Below are 27,014 nucleotides of genomic sequence, written 5' to 3' on the forward strand. Positions count from 1 at the left end.
CCCGCAGCCTTGAACGGGTGTGAAATGAAGCATTTGGAGGCTGAAAATGCAAGGCACAGAGGCCAAAAACGTGAGGCACAGAGGCAGCGATGGTCTGTGGCAATCCCTGCAGCCTGGAACAGGTCTAAAATGCAACGTTTGGAGGCCAAAAATGGCCAATAGGTGGGGGCCGGTGGGTAGGCGGAGCTACATTTGGTGTATAAGACGCACCCAAATTTTCACCCTCTTTTGGGGGGGGAAGTACGTCTTATACTCAGAACAATATGGTAATTCCTTTATTTTTAAATAGTTTATGCTGCTATTTCTCTCCAATTCTCTCCAATTAGGCTACAGGCTAGACTCTATAGTTCCAAAGTTTGGGCACACAAAATACACTTTCTCTGATACTTTGTCTAAGTACTTTCAGCAAAATGCTTATTTTTGTTATACTGAGAATTTTGGGATAAATTATATATTATAGGACAGTGGTACCTTGGTACTCAACTACTTTAAAACTCATCGAATTTGGTATTCAATGCACTTTGACATGAAAACTTTGTTCCAGTACTCATCATTTGTCTGGTACTCAATGCACAGCTAGAACTTGTCTATGTCAACTGCCTTGTGACTCACTACTTATGGGAAATGTTTGTTTGGTATCATTTTTAGTACTCATTGCGCCTCCCAGAACCAATTAACAATGAATAGTGAGGTACAACTGTGCTCAAGTTGGTAGAATTTGAGCAAGCAAATAGTGCATCCTGATTTTCTCAAGACAGAGAAAATATTTGATTGCAGGATGAAAAGGGTTCAGGGGGAGGGAAAAAGGTTCAAGGGTTTTTTTCTGCCTTTAAAGTGAGAGAGACCCAGTACATCACCCTAACTGAGGTGCTGAGGTATGAATATATACTTATTATTTTGCCTGCTTGAGTGAGATAGAGGTAATCTTTATGTCTCCAGTAGTCATTGGAACTGAATTTTCTGGAAGCTTTTCTGGTTCTAATTTTAATATGATGAACTATCAGTCCTCTAACATATTTTTTTTCTTTTTCTGTTATATATGTTTGAGGTTTCCAATTAAAAGTACATGTTTGCTCAGTTTGTTGAGATGGGAATGGAGTAAGCAGATAATAGCCTTGTGTTAAATTCCATGTTGAAATTAGATAAATCCCTCCTCCCATTTTAGCTTTCATTCCTGATTGTGTGTTGAGAGAGCTCAGCAGCTGCCTTTGTCCCTTTTATCAACTGCCTAGCATCTCTGAATGTGTATACATTCATGTGTATGTGCACACACATACTTACTATTAAACCTTTTCTGAAAGGATTCAAGTATGATGTTTGCACATCAGTTTCTCTCCCATCTCTCACCCAGTGGTGATTAATATAGTCTATCATCTGGGCCTGTTAACAGCACTGTCTCCATTTCTAACACAACTTAGCTGTGACACCTGCACAGGAGTATATGATTTCCCCCCCCCCTTCTGAATGGGAAATTCTCCACCTTTGTCATCATTTTCCCTCTTTCACCATTATCTTATCTCCAAGTTGTTACTGGTTGACTTTCTTTCATAGGCACACCCTGAACAGTATGTCAAGGGCCAGTTTTAAAAGGTATTTTTCAGATATAAATGGGCAATACAAGTTAGGAATCTCTCCTGGAGGATTTCTTAATGGTGTCATTCTCTGGAGAATGGCTGCAATTTACATTAATTAAATGGTGAAATCTATACTGTAAAGATTCCTTATATTACTCAGCTGCTAGGAACTTGAATTGTAGAAGATGATTCAGAAAAATCACCCTCATTTACTGTTGGAGTGTGTTAAATTCTATTTTAGTTTCTGTAACAACAACCATAAGACAATATAAGGATTGGCATATTGTAAGTCAATCAAATATATTGCTTGTAATAGTATTAGATTTCAAGCTAAAGGCTGATAGCACAGCAGTGCATACACACAAACACACCACATGTATATATCATCTTAGTCCTCATTTAATTCTCCAATAAGAGATGAACTACGGTATCTGGTAAATGGATTTAGAACTTCATGACTTTTCAGTTCAACATGCCCAGTCATAATGTGACTATAACTACATTGCAATGATCATAACTTTGTGAATAAAACTGATCTGAAGATCATGGACATTTCAGTTCCATAGGAGTAATGGTTCTTGAAATTTTAATGTATTCTTTAAATTAGTGAATTTTAGGTAACTTTATTCAAAAATTATTATGGTATAATGCACCATTTGGGCAACCTTGAGAGTACAAACAGACAAATACAATGAAAGTTATAGTAGTATATAGATTGGAGAAAAGTCAATAGTCTGTTAAACAGAATGCTTCCGGTTTTACTGGACATGTGTAGACTGCTTTGGATCTCAGTAACCATCAGTTCTAGCCAAAAGATAGTTGATAACAAATTATGGGAATAATAGTCCAAAATATCCCTACAGTATAAATATTCTTAGAAAATAAAAATGGGAAGTCTTTCAAAATGTGCCCACTTGGCACAAAAACACAAAAGTAAGCTGGACAACATCCTAGGTAATGGTAATAATGGGAAACAGCCTTAAAAGTTTGGCTTTTGAGAAATAAGTGTTTAGTACTGATCATACATATTATGGCAGTCTTTTATTTATTTCAACATCACCCAACTCCAGATGATATTAGGTGTTTCACAAATAATAACATACAAACAATACAAATCAAAATCAATAGTATCTAGGCACAGTATACAGACAAAAATAATAAAAAATGGTCTTCGGGAAATGGTAAATATTACACACAAAAGGCTGTGAGGAGTTCGAATGAATCCTTCATTCTGTAGATGAAATACTATCTGGATGAGTGGACAGAATACAGTTTCATTGGGAAGAAAAAAATGTTAGATAACATTAATTATGCTGGTTTGAACTCCTCTGGGGAAAAGAGAGAGGGATAGAACAAATTGATACTTAGTAAATAAATATGGCTCAGGTCCAACAATTTAAAAATTCTAGAATATCACTTATTAATGCCCATAATTAATGACCTTGAGATGGATTTTTTGTTACAGGTTGACCAAAAGAATCAATATTAATGAAAGATTTGGCCCCAAGTGGTTGCAATAAAAAGGATTTGTCCATTTTTTTGTGATTTAAAGCTAGTATTCAGCAGGTGGCAGCACTCACCTGACTTGGCTAATTTTAGAAACTGTAGGGTCCTCCTGGTTACTAAGTGAATTGGTATAGTGTGGAAATTCTATGGTTTGGCAAGATTTTTTTCAAAAAAACTTTTAAGAAAACAGTGATAAACCACTGATATAACACTAGAAGGAAAACTGCATAGATGCAGTGACCCGCAGGTGAGCTATATAACTTTTATTTAACACACAACATTTCCCTTGAAGAATAAGAGGGTGCTATCTGTAATATCCCAGTCAAATTAGGTACATTATCTCATTAGTAGATATGAAATCCTTCCTGATGATTTGACTGTACAGTGTGACCATTTCCAGTGGAATGAAGTTGTGAAGCAAAAATCTGCCTGTTACCTCAGACTTCAGAGGGGGCTTGTCTTATTCCTTGTGAAATACATAGTGATTTATGGGCTCTGCAAGGTAAAGATTTGTAGAACAAGACATACCAAGAACTAAACTTAGAAAAGTAAATGTTGCAAGACACTGATGCATTTTAATTAGCTTACTTTAAATATGCTATCTGTACAGAAGTAGTGAAAGAAAAAAAAGTAACACAATCATGCCTTCATGAATCAAGTAGGGCATATTTCTAGGAAATGGTGTGCTATCATTTGGAAGTAATAGTAAATAAAAGACCAAACACAATGGTTAAAAATTACCTTGATTCTGAAGAAAGAATAATGTGGATCACAGTGCAAATCTCTGTGATGAACTAAAAATGATCTTAAAAACATTTAATTGGGGAAAGTTGGTTAATTTTCAAAACCACAAACATATGGAGGGTGTTTCAGTAATGTAAACTAGCATGATAACTTTAGAAAAAATAGCTAGCATACACTATGTATAGATAGGCTCTTGTGTGTAGGCAAATAACTTTTTGTTGATCTGGTTTGAAAGGCTGTATTTTATTGGGCATCTGTACAATCCTTTCAACTGAATATGCAGGTTAGAATAGAAATTGTATAAATAAAAAGTGTAATCAGATAACCTAATATTATTTGTCATCTTCTATGGTAACATTGAAAAGTAATTATTTAGCTGTCATTTCCTAAAATTGGCTTGCTTATATTATCTTTCCTTTTTTCAAAATTTGGGAATGGGGATAACTCTGAAAGATCAGGATTTAAATGTTTCCTTTGGATCTAGTTACCTTGAAAATGGTGAGTCAATCTTGCTAAATGCTTTGTACAAGATTTATTATTGGCATTTTTATATGTTGGGAGAGGAATAAGTAGGAAGGGTTGTTGGCATAGGAATAAAAAGTATATGAATATTCCAGTGATTAGTACACAGGCCAAGCATTGTCTGTTTGGCACTGGAAGTAATATTCTATTTTATGATTAGAAAGTTGAATGTTGTGGTATATTTTCACATTGGTCTAACTGGAAAATAGAACTTGAATTTTGAGTTGTCTTGAACCCTTGGAAGGTACATAAGACCAGTACAGAAGAAGAGAAAAACTATAATGGCTACCCCTGGAAGAATAGACCATTGAGAAAAAATTACTGATGGTTATTATAAATCCTGCATAAATCATACCTGGATGCTGTTCCTTCACCAGAAATTGCATAATAGTGAAAGAATCTAATTTGAAGGCCCTGGTGCAGTTAGATTCTTATAGTCAATTTTTAAAATCTAATATTTAAACCACTTAGATATTTAATATACTGGATTTAGCTTAGTCAGGAATTGATGTTTAGAATGTTAGCATATGTAGGAAGCAAATGCTCACACATACATATATAAGTGAAATAAATAGATTTGTTCAGATTTATTAATTTATTTTATTAAACTTGTGTTAAAACTTCTTTTTGTGCATGAAAACTGAGAGGTGCAGGAGAATGTTTTTCTGTTCTGAAAATATTGGTCCGTATGCTTTAAATAATAAATGATTTGAAGCTGCTGTGCTGATTTAATTGTATTGTTTTGTGCTTCAAGTATCTGAAAATGATTCTTCTATCGTAATAAACTTGGATGAGTGAAGTGTAGCAGTTATATATCTGATTGATGTGATATATTGGCCTAACAATGCCAACAGTGTTGACTTTGGATACTTCATCCTTTTCATCACTTATAGGTATAAAAAAAGCGAGCCAGAAAGGCTGCAGATGGTAGATACCTGGAAATGTTTACTGAAAGTGAAAAACAGTTGAAATCTGGTGAGACCAAGATTTGTTGGTCTTTGCAATAAGTTCTTTACTTGGTATAATAGTGCACTCACACAGACAGCTTGGTAAGCAAGGTAGTATCAAATAAAATATTTTGCTACCAGTGAGATATTAAGGATTTCCTTTCCTTGCCTTTTTCAGTAGTCATAAAAGTAAAGACAATCACATGTTTCTGATATTATAGATTCTTCTTTGAAACTATGCTGCCCCCAGGGAAACTTTCTTGATGGAAAGAATCAGTTGAACTGGAAAGAGACCGAAGCCATTCCAGATGTAGATATGAAAGTTAATTTCCCTAGTAGCCTGCCTGCCTGCCTGCCTTCCCTCCCTCCCTCTCTCCTTCTCATTGTTTCTCATTCTCTTCTTCCCTTTCCTCCTCTCTCTCTTTAAAACTGCTTTGCCATTGGCAAATTCCCACTGAGAAGAAAAGAGGCTGTTGACTGGGAAAACATAAATATATGCAACTAAGCTAAGTGTCATAAATGTACAGGTGCAACCATATCAAGATTTGTCAACTGCTGATAGTCTCAAGAGAATTTTCTGACCTCAGAATAAAGGGTCCTATGTTAAAGTACATAATATAGTTTCTATAGTACTTTAGTAAGTAAGCTATTTCTTAAGGCTCAGTAATAACAATGTTCTACATGCTAATATTTGAAATATTTATCTACAACCTGTTTATATGTTATCTAACAGCAGGGTACAATTTTATTTATTTATTTTAAAGCAGTATGCATTCTGACTTCTCAGTTCAGCTATTTTAATACCATAGAAACAGCTGAGCAGCTTTAGACTGACTGATAGGAGACATAAGAGATGCAGAATTTAAATACCAAGGCTTGTAAATAGTTACTGTTAAGTCAATCAGTATATAAATAATATTAGTTAGACACTACTGGTATTTAAATTAAAGATATTAATCAGCAATGATTAGACAGCATGAGATTTTGAATGATATATTGGATTGCAAATTGGGTGACTGGTTTTAGTCTTTCTGTTCAGATAAAGATATACAGTTAACACTTGTGCTTATGGCAAGGGTTTACTTGACCTTCCATTCAATATCAGATTAAATGATATAGGCTCTCTCTCTCACTGTGTGTGTATGTGTCTATGCATTTAATATACATCTAGATATATCAGATATTTCACTTTATGTTAATATATGTAGTCCTCGATTTACAACAGTTCATTTAGTGACTGTTAAAGTTACAACAGCATTGAAAAAGTGACTTATGAAAGTTTTTCACGTACGACTGTTGCAGCATCTCCATGGTCATGTGATCAAAATTCAGACACTTGCCAAGTGACTCTTATTTATGACGGTTGCAGTGTCCCAGGTTTATGTGATCATTTTTTGCAACCTTCTAACAAACAAAGTCAATGGGGAAGCCAGATCCACTTAACAACCATGTTACTAACTTAACAACTGCAGTGATTCCCTTAACTGTGGCAAGAAGCATTGTAAAATGGGGCAAAACTCATTTAACAAATGTCTCACTTAGCAACAGAAATTTTGGGCTCAGTTGTGGTTGTAAGTTGAGGACTACATGTATTGTACTTTATAGTCATTCTATATAACAAAGTTTGTGCAGCAAAGCTTCCCAGCCAATTTCATGCATGTTATTTGAAAGAAAGCAGATTGTCACCCTGCATCAGGCACAAAGGTATTTGGGGCTAGTTATAACTTTTAACATTGCATTCTTGTATATTTGTGAAGTAGTATCTCTGGGTGACATTTTTACAGATTCCTCATTTCTTCAACATACAGCTTCTCTCTTTCTTTTATCCTCTATTTCTGGCAGAGGGAGATCATGATGAAGAGAGGCAATTCAACAAATTTGAGAGGGACGGCTTTATTCAATGAGCCACGACCATGTTCTAGATGATGGCCCCTAATGAGCTATTAAGGAACTAATGTTTGTATGGCACTGGGTGGTCCAGGGCTTTCTTAAATGCTAACTTATGTTACTGTGACAAAACCCTCAGATTTTCAATGCTCTGGGCTATGCAGGATCCTAGATTATATGTTTTTCTTAGTCATCTTTCTTTCATGTTTGTGTGTATATGTATGTATCTAATTGTAGGATGCAGCAATTCCAAAGTTTTTACTATCTTTATAGTAATAATATTTATTTTCAATTTCAGAATCTATTTTATTTAGATAAAGATTAAACATTGAAAATCAAATTGCTTCCAGAAACAAATAACAAAATAAATTGTTTGACAGAAAGCAGGGAAAAGACATTGCATAGAAGATGATCTGGCTTCAGTTCTTTATACAGCTATCTTTGAACTTTTAGATTAAAGTAGGCCATAAAACAATACTTTAAAAAGGGAAATATGTGTACTGGATATAGTACTGTTGAATAGTGTTTGGTGCAGACGAAACTGTGGAAAATATGAAGGAATTCCCACTGTGTTCATAGTGAAAGTAGCTTTTTTAAATGTGGGGGATCATGCTTGTAATCTTGATTCAGTGTCCCTTGGCCATAGCTCTGGGAATCAGTTTTAAAAGATAAATGTCAAGCAAATAGTTTGCTGTAATATTGTTTAGCATCAAATGTGGGGTTATGAATTTTTGATTGTATAAGTTGCTTATAGCAACTCATCCTAGCCCTTGTTCTAATTCTACTAAATCTGTTATAGTCCTCTGTGTTTCTATGAGCGACTACAGTGACCTGTATCAAGATACACTTTTGTTGGGATTCGTAGTTTTGATGATGAGGAGAAAAATCTAATTAAGATTTAATTCATACTTGGAGGAAAGACCATTAGGAAATGATAGTGCTGTAGGCTAGACTAAGAATCTGAATTTAAAAAACCCCAGAAGAAAACAGTGGCAATTCGTTTCCAAATCACTGCTAAAAAATTAGCATGGATTTGTGAATAGAGTCAACAGGAATTGAATTTATAGTTTATTTGATATTTTGAAAAGGAAGGCTGAAGAGTTTCTTTCTCATTCTACCTTGATATCAGATACGTGCACCCTTTTCTGTCTAATTTATGCATGTCTTTCTAAACAGAGTGCAGAACTTGTGTCTCTTTTCCAATTACTGATCTATAATGCCAAGCATCTTTGCCATTAGTTATGCTGACTGGAATTTTTAGAATCAAAAATGGTGTCTATTGAATCTGGAGTGCTATCAGTATTATATCCCTATATTTAACTTCCCAATTGTTTCTCCAGACCCAAGGTAGAATTTTTGGGGACATGATATGATTGAAAATGAGATACAATTGAGCATGTGAATCCAGTTGCTGCTTCAACTGAGGCAGCAGTTTGGAGGTAGGAAAACACTGAAAGAAAAAGGCCTGGTATGAATGCCTGGCAATGCAAAAGTCCTCAGAAGAGCTCTTTGAACTGTGGCCTTGTTTGTTTTGATTCCTGACAATGCAATAAAGAAGAAGTTTTCTATTGCCATGAAATGAAAGCCATCTACTATTTTGAATTATTTGGTTGTTCCTTTTGGAAAACCAGCCATGTAATGCGGTACTTGGCCCTTAGAAGTAATCCTGGGGCTATGCTGTGACAATATGTGGGCAGATATATGTTACATTAATGGCTTAACGCCTTGTGTTGTAATTGCCTATAAAGGAGCAGTTAAAGGAGGGGGATGGAACTGGAATTTATAGACCAGAGAAAGTAAGAAGAATTCTGCATCCCCCTCTTGTGGTAAAAGGGGATAAATACTGTTGACATTTGTTTTTCTTAAAAAGATCCTGGGAGAATGTAATATATTTTCATGCACATATATATAAGGGCCTTTGGCTAATATTGATGTCTCTTGTACAGTATTATGTCTTTCTAACAAGCAGTGCTCTCCCAAATTTTCAGAACTCTGTTTTTCAGGTAGAAATATTCTGTTCATAGCCTTGTCAGTGAGTCCTAATGGAAGTCATATAATGTCTTTCCAGATACATCTCTGAAGACTTTGATAAGAAGTCTTATCACCTGTCTCTGCAATACTCCATATATTGGAAACTGAATTTAGGTAGAAGAGAAACATCTGTATGTAGACTCTATGAAGGCTGAGAACCGTATGTACTTCAGGCTCTCAATTATGTAGGAAGTCTACCTGATCAGAGAAAGCTTCCTTCTGAAGAATTTAACTTCCAGTTCATGAAGGGCTATGGAGCTAATTTATCTAGAATGTGATTTAGAAGCATAGCAAAAAGCTTATTTTTGCTTTTCTCTTAGCATAATTCTAATTTTTATAATATTGATATATGAACAGGGCTATTTTGTTTGCTGCATTAAATATTAAATTTGTTTGGAATATTTGGAAAGAATTGAATATTATCAACTCTTTCAGTCTTTTATTCTGATTGAAGTCATAACTATTTGCTAAAAGTGCAATAAAAGTGACTATTCAAATAATGGCCTTACATTAAAGGATCTTACCTTTGTATCTTGTAATATGTTGCTTGTATCAGGAGTAGGTAGCATTGTCAAAAAATATGCTGCAAACTAGCATTTATTAGCGCAGGCATGAAAGAAAAGATATTCGAATGCTGGGATGTGTCAATATCTACAGAAATCAGTGTACAGTAAGAAATGCTACTTCTCTGTGGCATTCTATGGAAGTAAAAGTTGGACTTTGAAGAAGTGGGTTTGTACTGTTGAATTTTGGCATTGGGGAAGACTTCTAAAAATATCATGGAAAAATGGGTCAATGAACAAAGCAATCCAGAATCTCATTTGAGGCAGAAATGACCAGGCTGAAATTATCATATTATCCAAAGATTTAGCTCTCTGGGAAAGGGAAATGCTGGGAAAGGTAGAATGAATGAAAGGGAACAAGAGGATGACTATCAGAAAGGTGGATGGACTCAATTACAGTGTCGGTTCCAACAGATGCCCTAATTAAATCATGAGCCTCAAGTCAAGCTTCAAAAGAAATTCAGTTATTTATTAGGAGCTTCATGCTGGCAGCGACCAGGTGAAGCCAACTCTGACCCCAGTTAATTCATGCTTTGCCTCTGACTCTGTTTCTCCCTCCCCCAATATGTGTCATCAATCACATTACCCAACAAAGCAATTTCGCAGATTGTGAAAGTCACTCACTCCGGCCACTGTGGGTTTCTGTGGAGACAACCTTGGAGTAATGGTTGGAATGTACCTTGTTTTGACAGAGATACCAGCTCCTTGATGTGTCTGTGAAGTTCGCTTTCCCATCCCTCTTGCCTATGGCAATTCGAGAGCAGATCAGGGATGCTTTGCGAGTTGACATTCAGCTCCCCTCACTTCCTGAAGGCGACCTGTGAAAAGCAAAGACAGTTTGAGTACAGGTATAGATTTTAGGGTTGCGATTCCCCCCCCCAGGCTTGTTTGGGTTGTCTGCATGGAATTTGGCTATGAGGCTGTCAGCTCAGATGTTTTTACTCTTTACCCAAGATGCCTCTGGTAAGGGATAGCGCTTCTACTTGATTAAATATTGGAGCTGTCTCCTATGCCACCTCGAGTCAAGGATTCATTGCACCTCACAATGGGTTTGTTCCCCTATGATCACTAGGTCGAGGGGTTCATGGGGGTAGTGGTCTCAGGGTTGACCAGACCATGGGTTTTAAGCGGCTGCTATGGAATACAGTGTTATCTTCCCTAACATATGGGACAATTTTAATTGCACTATGACTGGGTTGATGATCTTCACTATAGAGAATGGCCCCATGAACTTGGGTCCCAGGCCCAGCTTCTTACTGAGGAGTTTTAACCTCAAGTATTTTGTGAAAGGTAGACTCCCCCCCCCAGCTGGAATGGTCATTATGGGGCTCAATGTTTGTCTGTCTACTTCTTATAGGTCTGTGCCGCTTTAGCTAGCACCTTCTTGACATTTTTCCATGCTGCTTTTAGCATCTACAGCCAGTCTGTCAAGCTAATTGAAGAGAGGGGATCCCTTGGGTATTCTGGCATTGGAACAAAGTCTATGCCACTCACTATTTTGAAAGGAGTTAGCCCCATGCTACTGTGAACAGCATTATTGTATGTAACCTCGGTGAAAGGCAAGAGGTTCACCCAATTGGACTGCTGATAGTTCACATAACACCTCAGGTACTGTTCTACCATTGTGTTCAGTTTCTCTACTCCCAGCCATCGGTGCTCAGATGAAAGGCCAAGCTAAGGCCTTGGGATGATCCAATGGACCATAGGAACTCCCTCCAGAACTTAGCAGTGAACTGGACCCCTCTGTCTGAGTTGATTCTTCATGGTACTCCATGCAGGAGGTAGATATGTTTTAGGAACAGTTTAACAGTCGCTGTGATGGGCCTCTCAGCTTTGATGTCCAGGGTGGGCTGCAATTTGGTTCGCTGGTTCCTGGAGTTCCCTGGGTGGAGCAAGTTCTACCCTGCTCAGGGTTACCTGGAGCAGGCTCTCCTCAGGTAGTCTGCCCTCTGCCAGGGTAGCCTGAGTTTCTCTCCATGCACCCCAGGTGTCAGAGAGTGGATAGAGATTCCGGGGCTCAGGAATCCTAGTCATTTTTATTAGTTTTGGGAAAGTTGGCTCACTGTCAGGGTTCCGACAGATACCCTAATTAAATCATGAGCCTCAAGCCAAGCTTCAAAAGAAATCCAGTTATTTATTAGGAGCTTCATGCCGGCATGGACCAGATGGACCTAACTCTGGCCTCAGTTAATTCATGCTTTGCCTCTGACCCTGTTTCCCCCTCCCTCCAATATGTATCATCAGTCACATTCTGCAATGAAGCAATTTCATGGGTTGTAGAAATCACTCCCTCCGGCCACTGTGGGTTTCCGTGGAGACGACCTCGGCATATCGGTTGGAATGTGCCTTGTTTTGACTGAGATACCAGCTCCTTGATGCACCTGCGAAGTTCGCTTTCCCATCCCTCTTGTCTATTGCAACTCAAGAGCAGGTCAGGAATGCTTTGTGAGTTGACATACAGCAGTGATGGATGCACCATTGGAAAAACTAAGGAACAGGTTAGATCAGAGGTGTCAAACTCGTGGACCAGATGTGTTACGCGCTGGCCAGCCCCACCCCCAGTTTAGCGAAGGGGGAAAAGTCACAATACATCATGTGATGACAACGTGATGGTGCGAGTTTGACCCCCCTGGGTTAGATTGTCATGGAGCAAATGTAACTATGAGGTCACTAAGAGTTGACATTATTGTAACTTGAAGTTGCAACAGGTGAAAAAACTAACTTACACATTTGTGATCATTGCACCCCATGGTCATGTGATCAAAATTTGGGAGCTTGGTAACAGGCATTTACATTGTATTTACAATGGTTGCAGTGTCCAGATTTACATTATTGCCATTTGCGATCTTTCCAACCAGTTTCCAGAGAACAAAGGCAATAGGCAAAGGTGGATTTGCTTAATGACTTCACAAGTCACATAACAACTACAATGATTCATTTAACTGTGGAAAGAGTCACTTAACAGCCATCTTGCTTAGCAACAGAAATTCTGGTCCCAATTTTGGTTGTAAGATCAGGAATATCTTAATCAATTAGGCAGCCTTGGGCCCATAGGCATGCATCTCACATTAAGCAAAACCACAGCCTAGAACCCCTAAGGACTCAAATAGTATAAAGCAGGAGATTCTGGTTGCAATTATCTTTCTTAAAAGACCTCCTTTCTAGGCAACAGATTGTAGTCATTTAGAGATTTAGAGTTTCTCCACTTCCATTGATTACCATTTTTAGAGGCCTATGCCTTTTCTTGAAGTTCAGGCAATGATGAGTGATTTTGGAAATGTTGAATACAATTAAGAATTACTTTTCTTTTTCCTTTATTTAAAGTCCATCCATTTTAAATCTCTAATAAATTTAAGTTCCCTGTTTAAAATCCCCCCAAAATCTAAAAATTCTGTCCCACATTACTGCATCATTGCTATATTCCCTATGATTGTTAATTTGCCTGAATATTTCTGTGTTTTTAATTTTTAAAGCAAACTGCTTCCCTATTGTGCAATAATCTGTTGCTCTTGACTGGCTAAGAATAAGTGAACTTGTGCTAGAACTTTCTTCAAAGTTGAGGATGAAGGGAGGGCTATGTCCTCAAGCCAACAACAAACTCACCCAGTTATGGGAAAGTCTATAAAATCTGCCTAAGGATCATACAAAATCTGTGAGCCTTATAAAAGAATGTACTGTTTATGATCTTCACAAGCGATATACTATGAGACAGCATCTTCTCCTGCTTCTTGGATGGGAAGATTTTGGCATAATGATATCTTGGGAGGGTTATAATTCCATAATAATTGGTATGGAAGACTGTTCTGGACTGAAGAAGTTAATAACTTTTTTTTCTAATCTATCTTGAAGAAGACAGGGAATTTAATATTTAAAATATTTTTTTCTGAAGTCCAGATAGTTAAAAAAATTCTTTGAGCATTAGTTTCTTTAAAAAAATATATAATATTCCAAATATGTGTTTAGTTAATTTTCTGCTTAATTGAAACAGTGGGTTTGATATGGTTGAAGGCAGTGACCTCATTTAGTTTAGTAGGGGAACTAATACTATTCCATTTTTCTGACAACTGCTATCCAAATGCACTCCTACACAGAGGTTAATAGAGTGAAATAACTTAAGAGTTAGGAGAGCTATGCCTTTTCACACAGCTCTCACCACTAACATTAGCAATGCTTTTGAGTCAAAGAACCATCCCAATAAGATGATTTATGGGTTTAAAGTGCTGGGAAACGGCTGGGTACTCATCTTAGACACACTTGCTGAGGCAAAATGTTATTTGAATAATACTCATTATATTAGTTATTATCTCCCAATAGGTAATTAGAGTAACCCCTTACCAGTTGGAAAGGCTCAAACTTAATATGCATACTTGAATTTTTAAGAGAAAAATTAGAAAAAAGAGATCTCTCGTGAGAGTAGAGTAGGAATAAATCTCTATGTGGAGATAGATTTAGGAAAACTGCTTCCTTAGATGAACAGGGCAAGCAATGCCTCAGGAAGTTCTGCTTTTCCTTTTCCTTGGACATTTCCAAACAAAGGAGGGAATACTTTCGTGCATAGGATATCCTGTCTGGGGCTAGGGAAGGTTGGTTTAGATGCTGATAATGTTACTTTTACACATGATGTCAACTGAAATACTTTAAAAAATAGTTGGCAATGGCTATGTTTTCATGTTTACATTTACTGAGAATTCTCCTTTATTGTATCTTAGCACCACATTTTTAAAGGAGAGGAAATAGCATTAATTAAAACACAGAGAGAATTAAAACACAAACAAATGCAAGAGCTCTTTTACAATCAAGTGTAGAAAGCAAAGACAATTATCTAAAAAAAGCAAGCTTGAAACTAAAGATCCTAACAGCATCTCCAAACTGCAGATTTTATCTGAGTGCTGAAAGCTTCTAGGTTTAGGATGATTAGCCACTGCTCCTTTTTCTACTCTGTAATCTCATACCTTTTAGCTGCACCCAGATGATTATCTATTGCAGCTTTCCCCATGCTGAAGCTCGATATTTTGGAATTTAACTTCTGCAACTCCCAAATTAGTTGAGACACAAAGTTCAACAGACCTGGACGGTATCAAGTTGGGGAAATCAACATTGGCATGTTTCAACCTTCCTGTTCTTATTACCTTGTATTAGTGATGTTGCTCTGTTCTTTTTCTGGAGATCCACGGTAGGTGCAGAACCCAAGGAAACTTGAGCAGAAATATCTACAGGTGAATTTTAAAACAGTGAATGTATCCAAAATTCAAATTAGGGATGGGGGTGCCAATGTAGTTGGGTGATAGAGATAGAATTACCGGTTTGCCTCTCGAATGTCCAGATGTCTCTTTTTGTTTTAACTGTATTGTCACATACTTGCTGTTGACATTCTTCTTACTCTACACAGGCAGTGTTCTGGAAGCATAGAGCATGCCAGTTGCAATTTAATATTGCTGTTCCAGCTGGCTTGTTTCCCTGAGATACTGGGCAGTACTACAGATGAGGCCAGGAAATAGTATGTAATGTACGTAAATAAGATATATGCAATTTCCATAATCTGGCATGAAAGCATTTTTTAGACAACCATTTCAAAAGAAGCCATGGATGAACCTTAATTATATATTATTCCTGAGTTCATATTATATCAATATGAAATATATTTTCAAAAGCTTAAAAGCAGAGACAGATTGTGACTTGGTTTTATGAGGAATGTTGACTATTTCAGGCATGCTGTTTAGTTACCTGTCTTTGAACAGCTTGTAAAGGATGCGACAGTTACATGACTTTTACTTCCAGCTGAACTAATAGCATCTGTGGAATGGTTAGATCATGGCTGGTGAGTAAACATATTTTTCTTGAACCAGTTTGGAGTTCCCTCACCTTGTAGTTGCATTTACTTTCTAAAAGAAGAATTGGGGAGCTCCACCTTCTCTGTGTCCTGAATAACTTTACCTTTGGGATCTTTGAGTACTTGTGCCAAAGGGAGCTCATCAATTATTCTTAAAGCTATGATGACAGAAAAAAAAATCAATTGATTGATACATTAATATAAACTTACCTTATTGCACTTTTAAATCAAGAAGTAAACTAAAAAACAGTGATCCATTTGATTTCTACACTTCATTTCTCACTATTGTCACTCACTGAAAATATTGAGAAACAAATGTTCATAAAGCATGAGTACAAAATATTATATGCAGTAATGTTAAGGAAAACTGGCTCCAATAATATATTTTAAAATATTGATAAGGATAGGCATATAAGGAAAATCAATGTGCAGGTGCAGATTGGGACAAATTTATAAAAGTTTTTAAACTAATTCACAAATGCAAAAACCAGAAAACAAAATAAAGATCCATCTATTTCTATAAAGCAAACAATTTGCAAGCTCCTATTTTACATTTTGAATGCTTTTTGTTGCAAGTCCTTTGAAGTGTCCTTAATAGATTATTGACACCATTATATTTTGCATAGATTTGTACCATCATGAATCCTTACAAACATTACATAAAGTAGGCCAATAAGTACTCTTTATTGAGTTCTGATCAGGGCCAGCAACTGTTTTGTAGCAGAGACATGGTTGGTAATACAGATACTCCTCAACCTATGACTACAATTGAGCCCAACATTTTTTGTTGCTAAGCGAGACATTTGTTAAGTGAATTTTGCCATATTTTACTACCTTTCTTCCCACAGTTGTTAAGTTAGTGACATAGTTGTTAAGTGAATCTGGCTTCCCCCCCCTTTTTTTTTTTGCTTTAATTTATATGCCGCCCTTCTCCGGAGACTCAGGGCGGCTTACAATGCATTAAGCAACAGCCTTCATATTTTGTATATTTATACAAAGCCAGCTTATTGCCCCCACAAACTGGGTCCTCATTTCACCTACCTTAGAAAGGATGGAAGGCTGAGTCAACCTTGAGCCTGGTGGGATTTGAACTTGCAGTAATTGCAAGCAGTAGATGTTAATAACAGTGCATTACTCCACTGTGCTACCAAGGCCCTTGACTTTGGTTGTCAGAAATTTGCAAAAGGAGATCCCATGACCCAGGGATACTACAACCATAAATATGATTCAATTGCCATCTGAATTTCGATCATATGACCCTGGGGATGCTGCAATGGTCAGGAGTGTGAAAAGCAGCCATGAGTCACTTTTTTCAGTGGTGTTGTAACTTTGAACAGTCACTAAATGAAATGTTGTAAGTTGACCTGTGTAGGGATGTCTCTGGAATAGACTTGGTGAAATATAAGCCCCTTTTGCATTTTCCTGGGAAGCTGGGGCTGCTATCAATTTCAGGGCCAGAATCACTTAGCTGAAAATGTGTTGCTGCATTTGGTCTGCATAATATGAGTGAAATATTTCCCAAGATTAGAATGAGAGCCACAGGGGTTGGTGCCCCAATATAAATCAGGAGATTAAACTGGGATTGCTTGGTTCCCAGTTTAATTCTCTGATTATAACAGGGAAGCAACCTAGAACTAAGGAGAAAATTAGTAACAGTGAGAGCAATCAGCCAATGGAATAGCTTGCCTTCAGACGTTCTGGGTGCTCATCACTGGAGCTTTCAAAATGAGTTTGGACAATTATTTGTCTGAAATAGATTTTCTGCTTGAGTGGTGGGTTGGATTAGAAGATCTCCAAGTTTCCTTCCAACTCTATTCTATGTTCTATGCATATGTATCACATTTTGGAACATATATTGAACTGCCAGCAATTTCCTCAGTTCTGTTTTGCATGAGGTAGGAGAATTTATGACATTTATCATATAAAATGCTTAATTCTTTAAACTTAGAGTACTCTTAAATATGGAAAGTAGATAGTATGAAAGTGAATCCATAGAGAGCTATATAAAAGAGTTGGGTTAAAATCTGAATGCAGTAAAACCTTGTTTTAACAGAGTGGGGTTAATGCCTGTTTATTAAATACAAATGTCCATTAAATCCCTATTTATATTATTTGTGTACTTTTACATCATTTGTCTAATTGTATGAGTATATAATATATGCAAAGGAGATAATTACACCAGTTGACAGTTTAAATTTAGATTAAGCTACTGCTAAATAAATGGTAGATTCTCCATTGTGGTGGAAATAGCATCCAGGAATGGGTTGACCTCATCTGCTAGCTGATTGGACTAAATCTGTCAGAGCTGTAAGGACACTCCTCCTTCACCAATGGTCCCCAGCTTTTGACTCAGTCCCTCAGCTAGGACAGACATGTCAAAAAAATCTCCATTCCTTCGAGTTTGAACACTTGGACTTCTACTCAGATCTCAGCACCTGGCTGGCTCCCAATCTGACTGGTGGAGCTGCCAGACATTCCAGTGTGAAGGGCTTTGGCTCAGACCCACTGAAGGCTGATGGATTGGCAAACATGGGAAGGTATTGTGCCGGCGATAGCGTGAACGAGCCTGGCTCCACGCTGCAACCAGCCCCGGTCTCAGAGGTGCAACAAGAACTTATAGCTTTGGCTTCACCAATGGCAGACTCCCAACATAAGTGGAGGCTCGCCTTGGCCCCTTTCAAAGGGGATAAGCTCTTGGCGATACCATCTTAGTAGAGTCGAGAGACAAAAGGAAGATCATGCTGTCCTGCTCTTGACATGGCGAATTTTGCTCTATGCTATATTTTCGCTGCCCATCTTTTTGGGTGATGGACGCAGGGATGGGGACCCTACATCCCCAGGCAAGAGCTGCAGCAGGACTGGTCAGGTAAAAATTTCAGGCCAAGCAGCTCTTTCATGGGGGAGGAATTTGTTCATATAGATGCCCAAAGTAACTGCACCACCAACCCTCCCATTGGGGGATGCCTGGCTAATTTTGCCAGTTGTTGGAAGGATATTACCACAGATTCCTGGGTCCTGGAGATGGTCTGGTTGGGCCTATCCCTGGACTTCCTCTCCATACCCCAAAGGTTTTTCATTCGCTGTCCCATTTCAAGGGACAAGTTGAAGAGGGTCCTCATGGAAACTGCTATTCAATATCTGTTGGATATTCATGCGATCCAACCAGTTCCAGAGAACCAACAGGGCATGGGATTCTATTCCATCCTCTTTGTGATTCCAAAGGCCTTGGGGGTGGGGTGGGGTGAGGGGGTTGGAGGGCAATTCTGGATTTGAAACAGCTGAATCACCTTCTAATCTACAGGCAGTTCAAGATGCAATCACTACAGTCCATTTTGGAAGGCATCTAGAGAAGTCAAATTCCTCACCTCCATTGACTTGACAGAAGCATACCTGCATGTCCCCATTTTACTGGTGCATAGACAATATCTCTCCTTTCATTATGCCGGTTGGCACTTCCAGTATAGGGCCTTGCCCTTCGGCCTCTCGTCGGTGCCTAGGGCATTCACGAAGCTCTTAGCCACATTAGCGGCACATCTTCGGGCTCTTCCTGTGTTTGTCCAGTGTTACCTGGATGATATCCTGATAAAGTCCTCCTCTGTCCCCCAGGTGAGAGAGGATATGAAGATCACCATCCAGGTGCTCCATGACTACGGATTTTCCATAAATGTAACTAAGAGCCATTTGTCACCAAAACCCGCTTGCTCCATTTAGGTACAGTAATAGACATCATAGTGTGCAAGGTCTATCTCTCCCAGGAGCGCCAGATGAGTCTAAGGGAATTAGTAAGTCATGTCAGAAGGGAACATACAGTACCACTGGCCCTTCTCTCACAGTTCCTGGACAAGATAGTTTCATGTATTTCCATCTTGCCTTGGCATGCCTGCATGCCAGGTACCTTTAGTGATTCCTCCTGCCTTACCAAAGAAAAGGCAGGAGCAATTCCCCAGCCAAGGTCAGGGTTCCACCGAAGGTGATCCGCTCCTTCTGGTGATGGGCTTTCCAGGCAATTTCTAGGGGAAGTCTATTCAAGGAACCAAACTGCCTGACGGTTACCACAGACACTAGTCTATTTGGCTGGGGGGCCACCTCCAACCAGGATGGTTCAGGGACAGTGGTCACAGACAGACCTGGGCCCCAATATAAACTGGCTGGAACTCAGGGCAGTCCACCTGTGTCAGAATATTTGTGACTGGGAAGACATAGTAACAAGGTCAGCCAATGAATAGCATAGGAACTAAGTCAGCCAATTGGGAGCTGAGACAGACTGGAGCCAAGGCATGTCTTAGTGTGCAGTTTCTGAGTCTGTAAAAGAGAAACTGAAACAAGTGTCTGTGCATGCTGTCTGTTCTGCTGAAATGAAACTGTGAATCTGCTGTTGGTATTGTAAACTTACTTCATGTATTATTCTTGTATATAAAGAAGTTAATGAATCCTGCTGAATCAGTTTATCTGTGTGTGCTTCTGGATTTGATTTTTGCAAGAAACTCTGACAGGTTATGGGCCCAGAGCACACAGAAGATTGCAATTGTAATTAAGCTAAAGGACTATCTGTGTTAAAAGAGAAACTGCAGGATGGCTGCTGTTAAATTGCAGGAGAGCTCTCTCCCTCAGTTGGGACAGAAGAACTATATTATTTAGGCTGCAAAGATGGAATATTTTCTGAAGGCTAAGGAGCTCTGGGATATGGTTATTAATCCACCATAGGTGCCATTTACAGCTGCAGAACAGAGGCAGCATGATAATGCAATAGCTTATATCATCTTGAGTTTAGAAGATGAACAATTCCTCAATGTAGCTGATTTAAAAACTGCAAAGGAGGTCTGGCTGAAATTAAGAAATGTGCATGTTAGTATGTCTGCATGCAATATTGTACAATTATCAAGAAAATTATACAGAGCCAGTTTGCAACCAGGAGAATCTATGGAACAGCATTTTATACAAATGCAAACTTTGTTTGTGGAATTGGAACAATGTGGATTGAAGTTTCCTGAATCCCAGAAGGTGTTGCTCATGTTAAACAGTCTTGATGAAACATGGGACATTATTTCTGCAGTGTTTGAGAGCAAAGCAGAGGAGGAGTTGCGTTTGGAGGCTTTAAAGGCTTGTTTGATTGCTGAGGAGAACAAGTATCACTTTAGAAAGAGCCACCAGGAGGAATTCCTGAGGTGGGGGCCCAAGGAGCAGAGAGAGAAGAATGGAAAAATCCACAGACTGGATGTCTCCAAAGAGAAATGTAGCAGCAGAAGATATCAGATTACAGCACAGCAACAATGGAGGTGTTTCGTTTGTGGTGAAAATACTTATTTAAAAAAGGACTGTTTACAAAGGACAAACCATTTACAAGGAAAAAGTTATTTTCAAGGCAGGAATTATTTGCAAGGAAAATTGCAAGATGGACAAATTACTGTTGCAAAAGTTTGCAATTGCAATAGCAGACACAAATGGTTGATTGACAGTGGGGCAAGTCAAACAATTATTAATAATTCAAAATTGTTTTACAGGTTGGATTCAGCTGCTAGAAATGCAGTAGCCTTGGCAAATGGCCAGAAGGCTAAAGTCATTGGAAGAGGCAATGTGCAAATTCCGAATCTGGAAAAGAGGTTTAATGATATAGTATGTGTGCCTGAAATGGAACATAATTTGCTGAGTGTCTCTTGTTTAGACAAGCAAGGATTTGAGACCACATTTGTTAATGGAAGGTGTTTCATAAAGAGAAATGGGAATGTATGTGCACAGGGCATTAAAGAGGATAATCTTTATGTGTTTCAGGGACAAAAGGTTCAATGTGCACAAACATTTGGAAATATACTCCAACATGTATCTTGATGCACAATACATGATCCTCTTGCACAGGAAGCTTGGCCATGCCAGCTTTAGAGTTTTGCAACAAATGCAACAGTTTGCAGAAGGGTTGAATTTAAAGGGATGTAAGGCTTATTTGGACTGTGCAGTATGCAAATCATCAAAGTCCAAAGCATTCCCAGTAAGTAAAAGTAGCACAAGGCAGACAACAAGAGCTCTAGAGCTGGTACATGCAGATTTCGTTGGCCCAATGCAAGCCAGTTTGGGAGGACCAGTATGCACTGTAGATGACTACAGCAGGTTTGGGTTCTGCTATTTACTAAAGAGTAAAACAGAGATGCTGCAAAAATTTAAGCAATGGGTAAGCTTCATAGAAAGAAGATATAAACAGCAGGTGTGTCAGCTGCAAACTGACAGAGGTTCAGAATTCATGTCAACAAGTTTTCAACAGTGGTTGGGACAGTTAGGAATAAAGCACAGACACACAAATCCATACACAGTACCTGAGAATGGTGTAGTTGAGAGGCAGAATGGTATCTTACAAATGATGAAGGACTCACTGCTGGAGGATTCTGGTCTGAGCAGGTCATATTGGGTTGAAGCCATGTTGACTGCTAACTATTTAATTAATAGGTTGGAATCATCCATTGATGATACTCCATATGCAGTGCTATATGGGAGGAAGCCATTTCTGGCACATTTAAGAGTTTTTGGAAGAAGTGTGTGGTGTATATTCCAAAAGCAGTTAGAAGGTCTGTTGGTGGCCAGACCTTGGAGGATACCACTGGGCAGAGTCTCCCTCAGCCAGGGGGCCTTGGTCCATCCAGACCCACAGTGGCTACAACTGACTGACTAGCATTTGAGCGGAGTTCTCTGAGCCAGGACAATTACTCTTCCAAGGTGAGCGAGACAATGTAGGTCTCCAGGAGACCTTCCACCAATCGGATATATGATGTAACCTGGAAAGCATTCTGCTCCTGGTGCTCCAGGTCAGGTTTGAACCCAGCATTGGTCTCCATGCCCCAGATACTGGAGTTCCTCCAAGAGGGGCTTGACAAAGGGCTCTCATCCAACATTATCTGTCATCAGGTGGCTGCCCTGTCCTTGGTTCTTTCTTGTGGGGATCTGGAGTCCCTCGCTTATCACCCAACCGTGCGCAGGTTCATTAGGGGCACAATGAACCTACAGCCTCCAATGGCTCACACATACCCTAATGGGACCTAACCAAGGTACTGCATTTGCTGACCGAGACCCCATTTGAACCAATGACATTGGCCACACTGAGCTTCATAACCTGCAAGGTGGCCTTCCTGGTAACCATCACATCGGCTAGGTGGATTTCAGAGCTGGTGGCACTCTCTGTCAGAAAGGACCTAATAGGGTGGTATTGCAGTTGGACCCTTTCTTCATTCCCATGGTGAACTCCTGGTTCCACAGGGCCCAGAAGTTATACTGCCTGACTTCTGCCTAGGCCAGTCCATGCCCTGGAGAAGAAATGGCACACCTTGGATGTGAGGAGGGTTCTCTGCATTTATATTAAGAGGACTTCCCCCTTCAGGAAGCTAGAGTTACTCTTCATGTCCTTCGAGCCTTCTGCCCTAGGCAACAAGGTCACTCCATCGATCTTGAGCCACTGGATTAGGGCGTGCATTGCCAAAACCTATGAACTACAGGCCCTTCCATTGCCTAAACAGATAAAAGCCCATTCCACAAGGAGTGTGGCCACAACAGCAGTGTGGACAATGCAAGCCTCTATTGAGGAAGTTTGTCGAGCAGCTACATGGTCCTCTCCATCCGCTTTCATCAGACACTATAAACTGGGCACATTTGCTAAAGTGTCCTTTGGCAGGCGGGTCCTTCAGAGGGCCCATTCTGATCAGGTGACCTTGGACCAGACTGCAGCCCACCCATAGGACAAGCCAGCTTTGGTATGTCCCATTCCTGGATGCTATCTCCACCACAATGGAGAAGGGGCATTGGTCTTACATGATACGCTCCTTCTCGTTGGGTGGAGATAGCATCCAGCCTCACCCTAAAGACCGTCTGGTCCTGGATCCTAGGGGAATAAAATCAGAACAAGACACATCAAGTCTGTCACTTCGTCTTCGCCAAAAGCTGGGGACTATTGGTGAAGGAGGCATAGCCTCACAGCTCTGACAGACTCAGTCTAATCAGCTTGCAGACAAGGTCAACCTATTCCTGGATGCTATCTCCACCCAACGAGAAGTAGCGTATCAGGTAAGACCAACACCCCATCTGGACTTGTTTTTTTTTTCCTATTAAATCCAAAATCTTGTAAATAGGATCCTTTAAATTTATATTCTACTGTGATTTTATTAAGCAACCTCATATTAAGATTTTTTTTTAAAAAAATTCAGCCAAATTTATTTAACCAGTAGGGAGGGAAGGTGAAAAACTAATTTGGTTCAGATACTGAGGTAAATTGAAATAAATTATAATTCTGTAGAAAAAGCGATTTTTTTAAAAAAAAAAGTAGTGTAGTTTTCTGTTGTCAACCCACATGTATGTATTAAAGAAAATACATACATGTGGCTTGACAACAGAAAACTACATTCCATTTTTTTTAAAAATTGCTTTTTCTATAGTAAAAGCATGCATTTTGGTGAAGATAACTCATAAAACATTTTAAAGGAAAATTTAAAATTTTCCTTTAAAAATTTTCCTTTAAATATTTCCTTTAAAATTCAAAAAGTGAACACAAAACTGTATACAATAAGAAAAACATGTGTAAAATACATAAACATATGAAGAAGAATTTTTCATAAATATTTACTGAGGTGGCAATTGAATATGAATCTACATATAGAAGTAGGATAAGATATTGATGTTTGTCCTCAGAATCTTACAATGAGGTTATTATTCCTTACTGGATTCATAAACAAATCCTCAATCAATTTCTTTGGGTAAAGCTATTCATATTGTTCCTTTCTCTGTATGATAGGATTGAAAATTGGATATTACAACAGATGTATCCTCTTAAGAAAGTGGGTAGTTTATTGAAAGGAAAGAGATAAGTGTGGGACAGGGATGAAAGTAGATGCATAGGTATTTAATGTAGCAAGTGTTGGAAGAAATAACCATTCTGCTTAAAGAATGGGTTGAGAAGAAGAACTTCTAAGAGAGTTGATGATATGAAAAGGGTTGGAGGAGAGTCAGACTGAGAAAGAAACAATGCAAAATCATTGATAAATGTTGGTTCTTCTGAACTTGTTCCAAATTCTGGGAGGTGTTTTGCTCTTTTAGATAATTCCTGATGCATGAGGTGAAAAGGAAGAGATAAGGAATGGAACAGAGAGGTGCACCTAGGGAACAGTTTTCTTTCACTAATTTGTAGTGTTTAAATATTGTGATAAAAGAAAGTACAAATACTTCCTTGTGTAATTTTGTCCACCTGGAATGAGAAGAAGACTTCTTCGTGCCCATATTCATTAAGAGAGTTTTTCTGCCCTATAGAATAGTTAAGAGGAGAGAGAAATTATACAGAAAGTGATTCAGATAAGACTATAACACAAAACAACTGTGCTGGAACATGCAGTTCAAGGATTTTAACAATTTTATACTGGGAAACAGTTCCTACCAATGCAGAATTTTTAAGTGTAGTTTTATACAGGCCATACTGATCTAGTTCAAATATAATATTAAACTTGATTCACACATTATGCCAAGCCAGATAATGGCTTAGTTTTATTGTGTATACCTTAGAGGAATCTATAAATGGTTTTGGCATTTGAAAATGTTGACTGGTCTGAATAAAACATTGCTTATTATTTTTCTTCCAATGTTAATTTTCTTTTCTAACATAACATAGTCAATCCTCACTGGCTATTGCTCCTTTTTTAGTAGCTGTTTCAACTTGGTTTCTATTTGCTGAAGAGTTGGTTATTAAAGTTGGTACTTCCTTCAAACCTTCTATGCCATTCTGCTGTTTGAGTGTCTTCAATAAATAACAGGTCTTACAGGGAATTGTTCCTGACTATTCTAATAGAATGTGTTCAAGATTAAGGGAAATGTTTAGTATTTGAAGATTATATTCTTTGTTAAGCCAAATGTCTGTAAATCCTATTGTTATCAATCATACTAAAGTCTAAAATAATTAAAAAGCAAAAGTGCTAAAAAAATTAAGGTGAACCAATCGATTATAATCTGAGATAAAGAAAGAAAAGTTAGTAAAAATCTGGAGTCCATTTGTTTCACATGACAGATGTCAAATAGGATCTTTTGATTGTTGATGTCTATGCTGTGGCAGAAGCTATTGGGGGATATTCCATGGATATTCCATGACAATGGATTTCTTTTACATGACTACCTAATTGTTATGTTTCCTAGTATATCCCTAGTATATTCAAAAACTGAAAGAAAATTTTGTATATTTAGCGCTTTCCAATTTTAGTATAGTTTTATTTTGCCTTTCATGAACATAAATAATTTCAGTGAATTACTGAACAACTGTGTGAATTATTACCGTATGAAAGATAAAAATATTTAGGCAGCTTGTTTCTTCTTCCTTGCATCCTCCTATCTAAGTAGTTGTTGCAAAAAAGTAACCTAGTAGATAGTATAGGGCTGATGTTTGTTCAAGCAAAAAGTTGTTGATTTGTGTTTGAGAGTAATCTCTGGATAATTTCAGTCTTTAAGCAAAATAAATCTTTCTTAAATACTAAGAAATTGACATTGAATATATTAAATTAAATAATTAATTTAACAACTTTTAAAATCTACTGAGCGTTAATAATTAATAATCTATACCTATATACATAAAATCTACCATATATAAAACCTGCATCATTCCTCTCAAATGTGTTACTGCTAATAGCATGTGGACAGACAGTAGTTCTTAATGCCCCAAGGGGGGCAATATACATCATTATTATGAAGATTTAGGGACTGAGCTATAGTCCAAAAGAGAAATGCTTTATAAGTATAATGCAGCAGTTAGATAAATGGTTCTTGATCTTTAACTTATTGCCATTCACCTAGTACGTAATATAAAAGCAGGGATATAAAAACAGTACTTAGGTCAAGGTAACTTTTAGTATGCAATAATTTATATATGAATACAATATTTAGATGTTAGCTATACACTCAGAATTTCATTTAGTCATGAAATTTGCCAGTTAATCTTTGGGGAGTCACTGTTTTTCAGATACTTTACTCCAGAACATTCTTGTATCAGATTTGCTGAATGAAGAGAACTATAGAGTTATTTGAAGGTAATATATAATATATTGGTATGATAATAATGGTAATAAAAACTTGTATACTGTACTGTAAGTATTCCTGACGTTTGTGAAAATGGCCAACTATTTATATGGAGATATATAAATCTGTTTAGAATCAGTAGAATACTGGAGGGGCATGGGAAGGAGAGTCCACCCTGGATGTACAAATAACACAAGAACTAAAGACACAAGAACATTGATAGCAGAACTCTAGTGGCAGGCATGGAGTCATGTCTATAGAGTCTATGTGTCAATCAGCTGTTTGGCTATTCTTTCTGGTGCTGCAAGTGAAGCAAAATGAGTGCTTTCACCCCTGCACTTTTCTGTATTTTTCAGAAATGGCTGGCCAGTTCCTAGGGCTGAGGGAG

The 27,014-nt window shown here is 38.1% G+C and overlaps 1 protein-coding gene across 3 annotated transcripts in view; it reads left to right on the plus strand.

Moving 5' to 3' along the window:
* SKAP1 (src kinase associated phosphoprotein 1) overlaps positions 1–27,014 on the plus strand; it is a 443,107-nt gene that overhangs the window by 95,214 nt on the left and 320,879 nt on the right. The gene's annotated exons all lie outside the window — the stretch shown is intronic.

The sequence above is a fragment of the Pantherophis guttatus genome, chromosome 4 (assembly GCF_059756535.1).
Source record: "Pantherophis guttatus breed Tessera chromosome 4, ASM5975653v1, whole genome shotgun sequence".
In the NCBI taxonomy this organism is placed as follows: domain Eukaryota; kingdom Metazoa; phylum Chordata; class Lepidosauria; order Squamata; family Colubridae; genus Pantherophis; species Pantherophis guttatus.